Source organism: Oryctolagus cuniculus, chromosome 17, assembly GCF_964237555.1.
Source record: "Oryctolagus cuniculus chromosome 17, mOryCun1.1, whole genome shotgun sequence".
Taxonomy (NCBI): domain Eukaryota; kingdom Metazoa; phylum Chordata; class Mammalia; order Lagomorpha; family Leporidae; genus Oryctolagus; species Oryctolagus cuniculus.
Genome location: NC_091448.1, coordinates 25,323,254 through 25,335,133, shown reverse-complemented (window position 1 = coordinate 25,335,133; position 11,880 = coordinate 25,323,254). Strand labels below are relative to the sequence as shown.

Here is an 11,880-nt window from a genome sequence, read left to right as displayed (position 1 = left end):
AGTAATCCCTGGGGAGACCAGTAGCCTGGGGACAAGGGTCAACCCGGGCTGAGCCTGTGTCTCTGTGTGGAGCCCCCCAGCCCGAGAAACACCTGCTCCTGGGAATGCGGGGGGCGGGGGGAGGGTTCCCCAGCCCCAGCTGAAGGTCAGCAGCCTGGCTCTCAGCAGCTGAAAAAGACAGCAGGAAAAGTACAGGTGCGCCTTGCTTCCAGCCCCCACGGACAGGACAACCAGCTCCCAGCCTGCAGAAGCCGAAGTTCCTCTTTTAAAGAGGGATGCTTCGTGGGGACGCGGGAGAGTTCCCCCAGCGAAGTGGAAATCACTGCCTTCTTTATAAATATCCACCTGGCACATAACTTAATGCAACACTTCCTGGTCTGTTAACTCCCGCAAAGACACGCGTCCGCTCACCCATGCACGGTCTCAGGAGATCGCGGGGGACCCTGTGAAGAACCTGGAACCCTTTTACAGCAGTGGGGGTATCTGATCCCAAGGGGAAGCATCCTGCCGCCTGGCCAGGCGCCGCCAGCCCACCCCACAGTGCCCCGTGTGGTTTTGACCAGAGTGCTAGAGGCTGAGACAGAGCCGGAGGCCAGGACAGCAGGTGGCAGACAAGACCTGGAGAGGGGAAGGGCCCCACAGGCATCCCAGCGTCAGAGCCCAGCCTGTGCCGTCCCAGGAACCGGCGGGAGGCACAGTGGACGAAGCTACCACTTGCTCTGCCGGCATCCCACACGGGAGTACAGCTTCGATCCTGGCTGCTCTGCTTCCGGTCCGGCTCCCTGCCGATGCCCCTGGGGAAGCAGCAGAGGATGGCCCACGTGCTTGGGTCCCTGCACCCATGTGCAAGACCCAGATGTAGTTCCTGGCTCTTGGCTTTGGTCTGGCTTGGCCCCAGCTGGTTTGCAGTCATTTGGTGAGTGAACTGGCAGAGAGAAGATTGCGTTCTCTATCTCACTCTTCCTTCCAACTAAATAAAATAAATGTTTAAAAAAAAAAAAAAAAAAAGGAAGCCCCACTGGGTTCATGTCCTAGGTTTCCCACGCACCAGCTTGCCTTGGCACTTGACCTCATGGGGCCTCACCTCCATTTCCATGAAACGGAGACAATAACACTCATGTCCTGGGAGCCGCGTCTGCCGCGGGGCTGCTATTAGAATGCTGTCATTCGTGTTATTTTTAGAGAATCTCACACTTCTTATAGGAAATATCCATTCACAGGACAGCACGAGGGAGCCTCTTCCAGGGGCAGGCAAGAAGCTGTCGCTGCTCCATCAGTCTCTCACTGCCCCCGACCCCCACCCCCGCCGCTGCCCTCATTCTAGAAGGTCACACTAGGCTGGTTCCGCCCAACCCCCAGGAGCCTCCCTGCCACTGTCTGGCCCCACCTCAAAGCTGCCCAGCTGCCTCGGCCCGAGGTGACTGGCATCCCCTGCGGCCCCGCCCGCACCCGCGGCAGGGCCTAGAGCCCGGACGTGCCTGGTGAGCTGCCAGGGCTCCCTCGGCCAGCCGGCCCGCCACGCCCCTCCCCCCAGGCCCCTGTATTCTGGGAGCTGTAATTTAGACAGTCTTCCCCACCCCAACGGCTATCTGTGGCAGCAGTCACGGCTCCCGCGGGCCCTGCCCACTCCCCGCTCAGCTGACTTCACATAAACAGCTCCCTGGTTGCCCTGTTATCTTGGGCGCCGGGACTCTGAGCAGGAGGCCTTGCCACCCTGGAGATTCAAATGACCACTGCATCCCAGGGGGAGGCCGGCCAGTGTGGGCAGAGGTGGGACAGAGCCTCACCCACGAGGGCCTAATATAGCAGCCCGGGGCAGGCCACGGCCTGGGATGGGGTGCAGGGATGAAGACAGCCCGTCATTGTCCCCAGTGTCCCTGGGACTGGTTGGCTGAGGCTGCCGGCTCCCCTGAGGTTCCTGCCTCAGCCAGATGTGCTCAGCCACACGGCTGTGAAGTGTGCGTGTGCGCATGTGTATGTCATGCTCACACGTATGTTGGGGAATCAGTAACAGCAGCAAAAGTGATGTTTCTAAAACGCAGGTCCGGTGTGGCGGCGCAGCGGGTAAAGCCGCCGCTGTGGCCGGGGCATCCCACAGGCACACCAATCTGAGTCCCGGCTGCATCACTTCAAATCCAGCTCCTTGCTAGCGTACCTGGGAAAGCAGCAGATGATGGCTCAAGTGCTTAGACGCCTGCACTCATGTGGGAGACCCAGGTGGAGCTCCAGGCTCCTGGCTTTGGCCTGGCCCTGCCCTGGCCATTTCAGCCACTCAGGAAGTAAACCCATGGATAGACGATCTCTCCCTGTAACTCTCTTTCTCTATGTAACTCTGCCTTTGAAATAAATAAATAGATCTTTAAGACTAAAACAAAGGGCAAGTGCAATTGCACATGTCTTCGTTCCCACCCTCAGGGGTTCCCCACTGCCCCCCCGGAGGAGGCTTGAAGGACCCATGCTCTGCCCTTCCTATCACCTCTCTCACCTCAGGACCTTTGCATAAGCTCCCCTGCTACACACACACACACACACACACACACTGTTCTCTTCAACTCTGACTCCTCCTGCAGGCCCCACCTTAGAAGTCACTTCTTGGCCGGTGCTGCGGCTCACTAGGCTAATCCTCCGCCTTGCGGCGCCGGCACACCAGGTTCTAGTCCCAGTCAGGGCACCGGATTCTTTCCCGGTTGCCCCTCTTCCAGGCCAGCTCTCTGCTGTGTCCAGGGAGTACAGTGGAGGATGGACCCTGCACCCCATGGAAGACCAGGATAAGCACCTGGCTCCTGCCATCAGATCAGTGTGGTGCGCTGGCCGCGGCGGCCATTGGAGGGTGAACCAATGGCAAAGGAAGACCTTTCTCTCTGTCTCTCTCTCTCACTGTCCACTCTGCCTGTCAAAAAAAAAAGTCACTTCTTGTGGGACCCTCCCCTGACATCACACACAGGCACCACCCCCACCAGGGTCGCTCCTTGGGGTGGCATCCATGTCTCTCAGGGGCCCAAGCACTCGGGCCATCTTCCGCTGCCTTCCCAGGTGCATTAGCAGGGAGCTGGATCGGAAGTGGAGCCACCAGGACTCGAACCGGTGCCCATATGGGATGCTGGCCTTGCAGGTGGGGGCTTCACCTGTGGCGCCACAGCGCCGGTCCCCATACCTGCCTTTCTCACTATTGTTTCCCCAGCACCTAGCCCAGTCCTGGCACACAGTAGGTATTCAGGAGATATCTGTTGATAGAAGGTGCAAGTGAGTGAATGACTCCTCTGCCCCTCCTGGGTGGGCGGGCCCTCCATTGTCTGGGAGAGGCATGGCTTCAGCACACTGGCCACTGGCCCCATGGTCCACCCTGCTCTGGAAAATAAGGTCAAGGTGGCCAGTCCTGCCGCAGGGCTGAGGGTGCAAGAGCAGCGGCCAGGGAGGAGTGGGGTGATGGGAGGGAGGGGGCGTCCTCAGGCTGTGAGGAACCTACCAGCAGCGAATATGCCCATGGAGGAAGACATGTGTGCATGCCCAGGGACAAGTCAGGCTTTCGTTGTTGTTGTTGTTTAAAGATTTATTTATTTGAAAGGCAGAGTTACAGAGAGAGAGGGAGAGAGGGAGAGAGAGATCTTCCATCTGCTGGTTCACTCCCCAAATGGCTGCAACAGCCAGAGCTGCACCAGGCCAAAGCCAGGAGCCAGGAGCTTCATCTGGGTCTTCCATGCGGGTACAGGGGCCTTGGGCCGTCTTCCACTGCATTCCAAGGTGTATTAGCAGGGAGCTGGATGGGAAGTGGAAAAGCCAAGTGCTGCAGGCTCAACCCTCTATGCCGCGGCACCAGCCCCAAGAGACACACTTTGTATGTTGCTTCCCCCAAACAGGGTAATTGTGAAAGATAACCTATACCTACAGCCACTAGGCTGGAGTCAGACGGTGCCACCATTATCCCCGGTCTAATGACCTCTGAAATGATATCATTTTTGCATCCAAATTGCATCTCCTCCACCATTTCTCTCATCCTGCAGTTGCACTTGAACTTGTCCCAGACCCGCCCCAGCTGGGGCCTGGCAAAATACAGACTCTGCAGCTGCTTTCATATCGTGAGAGCCTGAGACCCACTGTCAGGGCTGAGCCAGCAGACCGGCGACTGGGACCTTTCTGAGAACACGAGGGCAGTGGGGGCTGACTATCCCCCTCCCCGCACCTGCAGGTGCGTGATGACATGGACAAACCAGAATCTGCTGGCAAAGCGCACAAAATTCGGGGCAGGCCTTCGGCCTAGCGGTAAGGATTCCGGAATGCTTGGGTTCAGTCCCCAGTTCTGCTTCTGAGTGCAGCTTCCTGCCCGTGCAGACCCTGGGAGGCACTAGTGGCGGCTTCAGTCACTGTGGTCCTGCCTCCCACGAAGGATGCCTGGACTCCAGTGCAGCCCTTTGTGGGAGGAGGGGAGAGTCCATGGATGGGAGCTTGCGCGTGCTCTCTACTCCTCTTCTGTCTCTCAAAGCAAGGTGCAAATGATCACAGGATCCAGCCAGGCTCCCTCCTGGGCCCTGCCCTCGGCCGCCTGCATTTAAATTGGGCCCCGCCCCCTTCCCTGCTTTCTTTTCTCCATAGCACTCACTGCTGACACCCAGCTGTTTACCTGTCTATTGTGTTTCCGGTCTGCCTCTCTCGCTCGGGATCTAAGAGCCCCACCAGCTGCCAACTGCACTTCCTGATGCAGCCCTGATCTGGTTTTCTGTCACCGTGTAACCAATCACCCCCCAATTCCTCGGCTTAGGCAGCCAGCACCTGTCACCTCCCACGGTTCTGCAAGCCAGGAGTCCAAGCCCATGCACTGTGGCTGGCACCCTCCAGTCCTCATGGGCCTGAGGCATCAGTCCCTTTCCCTGAGGGCCTCTCCATGGGGCCACACACAAGGCGCCTTGGGATCCCCAAAGGGAGTGACCCGAACCTGCAGGAGAGCGGAAGAGTGAGACAGCACCCAAGACAGAAGGCACAGCCCAGTTTGGAAGTGACACTGCTTTGCTCCTTGGTCTAGTGTAGGAGGGGACCACCCTAGGCTGTGGACACCAGGAAGTGGACGGCACCAGGGCCTTCTTGTCAGCTGGTACCACAACCCCCAGCACACGTGTGGCATGCAGGAGCTCCCTTGTGGAAGGAGGGGATGGCGGCAGGCATGATTCTAGCACAGCGCACACCTGGCCTCCATTCTCATAGGGAGCTCATGGCCTTGACCATGGCCTCAACCCTGAGGGCTCTGAAACGCATTCTTCCAACCACCCACAGCCCGCAGTGGCCTCTGAGCATTCACCTCCACTTTTTTGCAGTGGTGTGTGACCATGGCAAGTTCCGTATCTCAGAGGCCTGCTACAGGAATTAAGACAGGAAGTGGTGGCCGGCACTGTGACACAGCAGGTTAATCCTCTGCCCATATGGGCACCAGTTCTAGTCCTGGCTGCTCCTCTTCCGATGAGGCTCTCTGCTATGGCCTGGGAAAGCAGTGGAAGATGGCCCAAGTCCTTGGACCCCAGCACCCACGCAGGAGACTTGGAAGAGGCTCCTGGCTCCTGGCTCCTGGCTTCAGATCGGCACAGCTCCAGCTGTTGTGGCCAACTGGGGAGTGAACCAGCGGATAGAAGACTCTCTCTCTGCCTCTCTTCTCTCTGTGTAACTCTGACTTTCAAATAAATAAATAAAACTATTTAAAAAAATAAATGTTAAAAAAAAGAGACATGCAGGTGGATTTTTCCCAGTGGCAGACACAGAGGAGCCCTCCACATGTGGCCGTCATGGTCACTACTGTGATTTCCCATCCTGGAGGGATGATCAGAGTGTCTCCATGGATCAGCAGCAGTGCTGGAGCTGGGCTGTTGGCGTGAGCATGAGCGTGAGCGTGAGCGTGAGCTGTGTATCTCTATTGCTCCATTGCCCCAGAGGAGCTGTCCTTGGTTGCAGTGACTTGACAGCTCAGGGGGCCCAGGCACCCAGGCTTATCACTTGGGCCAGACACAGTCACACACTGGGGCCTTCGTCACCCAAGCAGGCAGGGGACACTGGCGAGCACACAGGCAGCCATCTGTCTACCCCACCTAACACACGTGTTGCACCAGGGGTTTTTATTTTTTAAAGTTTATTCATTTATTCTTACTTATTTGAAAGGGGAGGGGGGATCATCCCCTGGTTCTGGGCCAGGCCAAAACCAGGAGTCTAGAACTCCACCCAGGTGTCCCACACTCATAGCAGGAGCCAAAGCACTTGAGCCATTGTGTGCTGTCCCCAGGCTGTGCATTAGCAGGAAGCTGGATCAGAAGAGAGGCAGGACTCGACCCCAGGGACTCCCGTGCAGGACGTGTGCATCCCACGTGCAGGCCTGACCCACTGTGCCACAACACCTGTCCCCTCTCCAGTGGCTCTTAACCTTTTTGCAGGGTGCAAAGCTCACAAGAACAGTGCTCGTATGTCCGCACCCTCTACTAGGTACGTGTAGCTCAGGTCTTTCTCAGACCGTAGGTCCAAAACGCCAGCGTGAGATTGTGGCCTCTCAGAAGGCAACAGCTGGAGCTTGTGTCTCCTGAAGAAATGAATGAATAAATGAACAGAACAAAAGATTCCAACAACTGCCCCCAAAGGGAAGGTGAGAATCCTGGAGCCGCGATTCCCTTGTAGAGCTGCCTCCGGCACGCTGGCTGACTTCAAAATACTGCACTTGAACTGTGCTTTCGCCGCCTCACTACGTGTGTCGCCCTGGACTCGTCACCCAGCCTCCCGCAGCCCAGTTTCCCTCGCCAGGAAGTTGATGTGCACCATGGGCTACAGGGCATGATGGGCACATGAGGGACTCTGCTGTCGGCGGTAGTCTCATTCTCGTAGGTGTACCCGGAGGTGAGTGAGAGGAATTGAGCGTTCAGACCACCTGTTCCACGGCCGCCAGCTCCCATCAACACCCACTCTGGCCCTGTTCCCCTGGAGCAGACGGACCAGCGGAAGGCAGACAGCAACGACCCAGGAGAAGCACATGGTGCTGTGCAGATGTGGACTGGGAGAGCTTTTTTTTTCCTTTAAAGATTTTTATTTATTTATTTGAGAGGCAGAGTTACAGACAGAGAGAAGGAGAAACAGAGAGAAAGGTCTTCCTTCCTTCTGTTGGTTCACTCCCCAGTTGGCCACAATGGCCACAGCTGAGCTGATCCGAAGCCAGGAGCCAGGAGCTTCTTCCTGGTCTCCCACATGGGTGCAGGGGCCCAAGCACTTGGGCCATCCTCCACTGCCTTCCCAGGCCACAGCAGAGAGCTGGATTGGAAGAGGAGCAACCGGGACTCGAACTGGCACCCATATGTGATGCCGGTGCTACAGGCGGAGAATTAACCCACTGTGTCATGGCACCGGTCCCATGGGAGAGCTTTTTATTGAATTATTTTTAAAATATTTATTTATATTTTCGACAACCAGAGTTACAGAAAGAGAGAGATGGGGCCGGCATTGTGGCATAACAGGTTAAGCCACCGCCTGCAGTGCTGGCATCCCATATAGCCCCATCTCACGTCCCAGCTGCCCCACTTCCGATCCAGCTCCCTGCTAATGTTCCTGGGAAAGCAGCAAAAGTTGGCCCAAGTCCTTGGCTTCCTGCACCCATGTGGGAGACCCAGACGAAGCTCCTGGCTCTTGGCTCCTGGCTCTTGGCTCCTGGCTTTGGCCTGGCCCAACCCCGGCTGTTGCGATCATTTAGGGAGTGAAGAAGCAGCAAATGAAAACTCTGTCTCTCCCTCTGGCTCTGCAACTCTGATATTCAAAATAAATAAGTAAATCTTAACCAAAAAAAAAAAAAAAAGGAAAAGAAAAGAAAGAGGGGAAGGAGGTGGGGTGGGAGAGATCTTGCATCCACTGGTTCACTCACCCAATGGCCACATCGGCCAGGTCTGGGCCAGGTTGAAGCCAGGTGGTCTCCCACATTGGGCTGTCTTCTGATGCCTTCCCAGGCGCATGAGCAGGAAGCTGGACCAGAAGTGAAGCAGCAGAGACTGGCACCTGCACTCTGATACGGGATGCTGGTGTTCCAAGTGGTGGCTTAACCCAGTGCACCACAAAGCCTTTTTTTTTTTTTTCGCCCCCTCTGGTCCCTGTAGCGGGAGCTGTTGATCTCAGGGAGGGGTGGAGGGGAGCAGGACAAGCTTCCCTGCAGAAGTGACCTACAGGCTGAGCCCTGAGCTCAATGAGCAGCCCTGGCTGCAGCGGGAAGCCCTCCGGGCAGCGGGTGCAGCATGTGCAGAGGGTCAGCGGCCACACATTTGAAAACCTGCAAGAGGGCCAGCATGGTGAGCGTACACAGAGCGAGGGGGACAGGGACACGAGCCACAGTTGGAGAACCAAGCAGGGGCAGGAGGCGTGCAGGGTCTCAGCGGCCACGCTCTCTTTCCTGGGACATTGGTAAAGACTCAGGCACTGGCGTGGCAGATTCCAAGTCTCTGGTGGTGCTATGCAGAATGAGGGTGCCTCAGAAGCCGAGGGAGAGGAAATCCCTCAGCCAGTGGGATCTGAGTCAGGTAGGGAAGACTTCCTGGCTGGGTGGCCCCTCAGGGAACTGTTTCCACCTGCAGTGAGCCTGGCCTGATGGCACAAAGGGCGTCCGTGTGCTTATTCATTCACTTCTCTATCCCGCCACCTCTACCACATCACCCCCATTAGCTTTTAAATATTTATTTATCTTTATTTTTGTTTATTTTTAAATAGGCAGAGAGAGAGAGAGAGAGAGAGAGAGATCTTCCACCTGCTGGTTCACTCCCCAAATTCCCACAACAGCTGCGATTAGGCCGGGCTGAAGCCAGGAGCCAGAAACTCAGTCAGGGTCTCCCACATGAGTGGCAGGCACCCAGGTGCTCCAGCCGTCATCTGCTGGCTCCCGGGGTGCACATGAGCAGGAGACTGGATCAGATATGGAGCTGGGAATAAAACCCAGGCACTTAACCACTGCGCCAAACGCCTGCCCCAACCTCCGTGGTGGCTACCCACCACGAGGAAGGACAGTGGACAGCCCAATCAGAGGAGCGAGTGGTAGGCAGAGGGGCCTAGGACTGGGGAAGCCAGGGAGACACGCAGCAGGTGTGTCTCTGAGCTTGGTGGGGGGGGGGGGGTGGAGGGAGGGGACAGCCACCAGCAGCCAAGGGCCAGGGATGGGTTTAGCCGGCAGAGAATGGTCCGGGCGGGGTGTCTGGAAGGATCCAGCCCTTGGATCATGGGTCCCTTCTTAGCCCGAGGCACTCACGCGCCAGCTGCTTCATTGCTTAAGCACAAGACCGAATTCCCCCGGTGGGCACAAGCGCGGCCGATCTGCCAGGTGCTCTGTCTGGACACTCTGTGGGGGAGGTCTGTGCTCTGGACTGTAAGCGCCCCACGGGCAGGGCCGACGCCTCGTTCAAGAGCACACGTCTCAGTGGCAAAGGCAGTTACCAGTGGCTGCCCGGCAGCGCAGGATGACGCAGGCTGCCCACAGCTCGCGATGGGAGCCTTGGTCTCTGGGATTGCCAGAGCCTTCCCAGAACCAGGGCAGGGGTGAGGCAGCCTGCCCGGATCCACAGGAGCTCACTGCAACACTGAGACAGGTTCAGCAGGCTGCCAGCGCCACCCAGGACGGGTGCCAGAGCTACAGCCCCGAGGGGCAATTCACAATGCAGGGTCAAAGATGAAAATCAAGGGCCCTTCCCGATAGGAGCAGGGGATCGGGGGGCAGATTTTGGGAATGCCCTGAGTGTTACAGGCTAAGCAAACAGGTTTCTGCGTGTTTGGGTGAGTCCAGGGACTCGGGCCAGAATATTTGAAAAATGCTTATCGCCATGTCCTCCTGGGGCTGCCGGCCCACTGAGCAGGCAGGCTGCTGCCTGCACACGAGGGAGCAGGAGGTGCCGAGGGCCCTCGGGCTCCCAGCCCTGCCCTGCCCTGTGGGCCCGCACCCTGGAGCTCTGGCTGCTGAGGTATTGGAGAAAGAGATTCCGAGATGCCTTCTCTCCACTAAATAACAGAGGGGTCTTTATTTTTTTTTTATGATTTTATTTATCTATGTGAAGGGCAGGGTGTCATAGAGGGAGAGACAGAGAGGAAAATAGATCTTCTATCTGCTGGTTCACTCCCCAAATGCCTGCAATAGCTGGGGCTGGGCCAGGCAGAGGCCCGAAGCCTGGAGCTCCATCTAGGTCTACCATGCGTGTGGCAGGAGCCTAAGCACTTGAGCCATCACCTGCTGCCTTAGGGGCATGAGCAGGCAGGCGGATCAGAAGCAGAGTGGGCTGGACCCAAACCAGGCACTCCAGTATGGGATTCGGGTGTCCCCAGCAGGGGCTTAACCCACGGCACCATAACACCTACCTCCTACCCCCAAGATTCTTAGAACCCATGAGACTTTCACCGCCTTCCACCTAAGTTGGAAAATGAAGTCCAAAGGGAGCCACAAAGGCCTGCAAGTTCAAGGCCAGGTAGCCTGTTTCCAAGTCAAACTGTTGTATAAGCCAATGTTCAAAGAACTCTCAACTTCCTAAGCTAATGGGCAGAAACTGATAGGCCAGACAGCCTAGGAACAGAAGCCTCTCACGCCCTAAAATACCCACTCCCCCTCCCAACCCTCACTCCACCCCTGCCACCTCCCATCCCACCCCAAACTGTCAGGCACCTTTCCTGCTGGACCAGGGACACTTCCTTTAGGGCAGGCTGCTCTGCAGTTGAGTGCCTGGGGTCATCTGTCACTGCCTAGCTCTGTGACCTGGGGCCACAGGCTGCCCTTTGCTTCATTTCCCCTGTGCTGCAGAAGGAAGACCTGAGCCTTTGAAGCCATGCGTGGCTGTCCTGGGGGAAGACTGTGGGGCCTGGAGAGCCAAGGCCCCTAACTGCCGGCCCGATGCCTGGGGACACTCTCCATGGCCTCCTCCACCTCTCCCGTCCCCGAATCACCAGGGCAGACCCGGCAGTGCACACTGCACCCTGGTGGCCCCTGCCTCGCAGTGTCCTAGGGCAGGGCGCTGGCTCCCGGAGCTTCTGCTGTTTCGCCTGGGAAGCCAGGAGCACAAGGACCCATCTGCCAGGGTACCCCGTGGGTTCCGGGGCAGGTGGAGTGAGTGGCTGGGGCTCTTGCTGGGCCCTCCATGGCGCCCCCACCTCCAGGCCAGTTGGAGAGCAGAAGGTCGAGGCCTTGGATTCCGGCCTCCTTGGCTCTCCCGCTGAAACCATGGGCAAGTGACTCACCCTCTTTGTGAGACCAGGTGGAGAGCTGCTCGCTGGCTATCTGATCAGGGTTCACCAGGAAGTCACCAGAGAGCACTGTCACCTCGCGTGACTCCATTCTCACACGGGCCCCAGGGTGACACTCAGCAAAGGGGAAGAGCCGCAGCCCCCCGGGCCGCCCAGAGGTCCCCACGAGCTGGGGGCCCATTTCCCAGTCTACTTCTGCCCCCTCCTAAGGCGATGGCTGCTCCCGCCACGCCTCACCCATTGGCACAGTGAGAGAGAGAGGAGTAAAGCAAGCTGAAAGAGAAAAGGATTGTGTCCTGAGGTTTTTCAGGAGCTTCTACCTGTTATTGTGAAGCTTGAACCATCAGTGCTGCCTGGTTCAAATCCCAACTGCCCCCCTCTGAGCCTGTTTCCTGCTAATGCACCTGCGAGGTAGCAGATGATGGCTCAAGTGCTTAGTTAGGTCCCTGCACCCTCACAGGAGAGACCCACCCGGGTGGAGTTCCAGCCCCTGGCTTCCAACTGGCCTAGCCCCAGCTGTTGTGGGCATTTGGGGAATGAAACAGAAAATGGAAGATTTCTATCTTCCTCTCCCCCCCTCCTTTAAAATATATACATAATCAAAAAAAATTTTTTTGACAGGCAGAGTGGACAGTGAGAGAGAGAGACAGAGAGAAAGGTCTTCCTTTG

The 11,880-nt window shown here is 57.3% G+C and overlaps 1 long non-coding RNA gene across 1 annotated transcript; it reads right to left on the bottom strand.

The window, feature by feature from the left end:
* Positions 1-3,535: 3,535 nt before the first annotated feature.
* LOC138846110 (uncharacterized) lies at positions 3,536-8,011 on the bottom strand. The gene is made up of 2 exons (XR_011383501.1): positions 7,874-8,011; positions 3,536-3,757 (listed from the first exon to the last, which is right to left on the bottom strand). It is a non-coding gene; the product is annotated as an uncharacterized lncRNA (long non-coding RNA).
* Between the last annotated feature and the right edge of the window lie 3,869 nt (positions 8,012-11,880).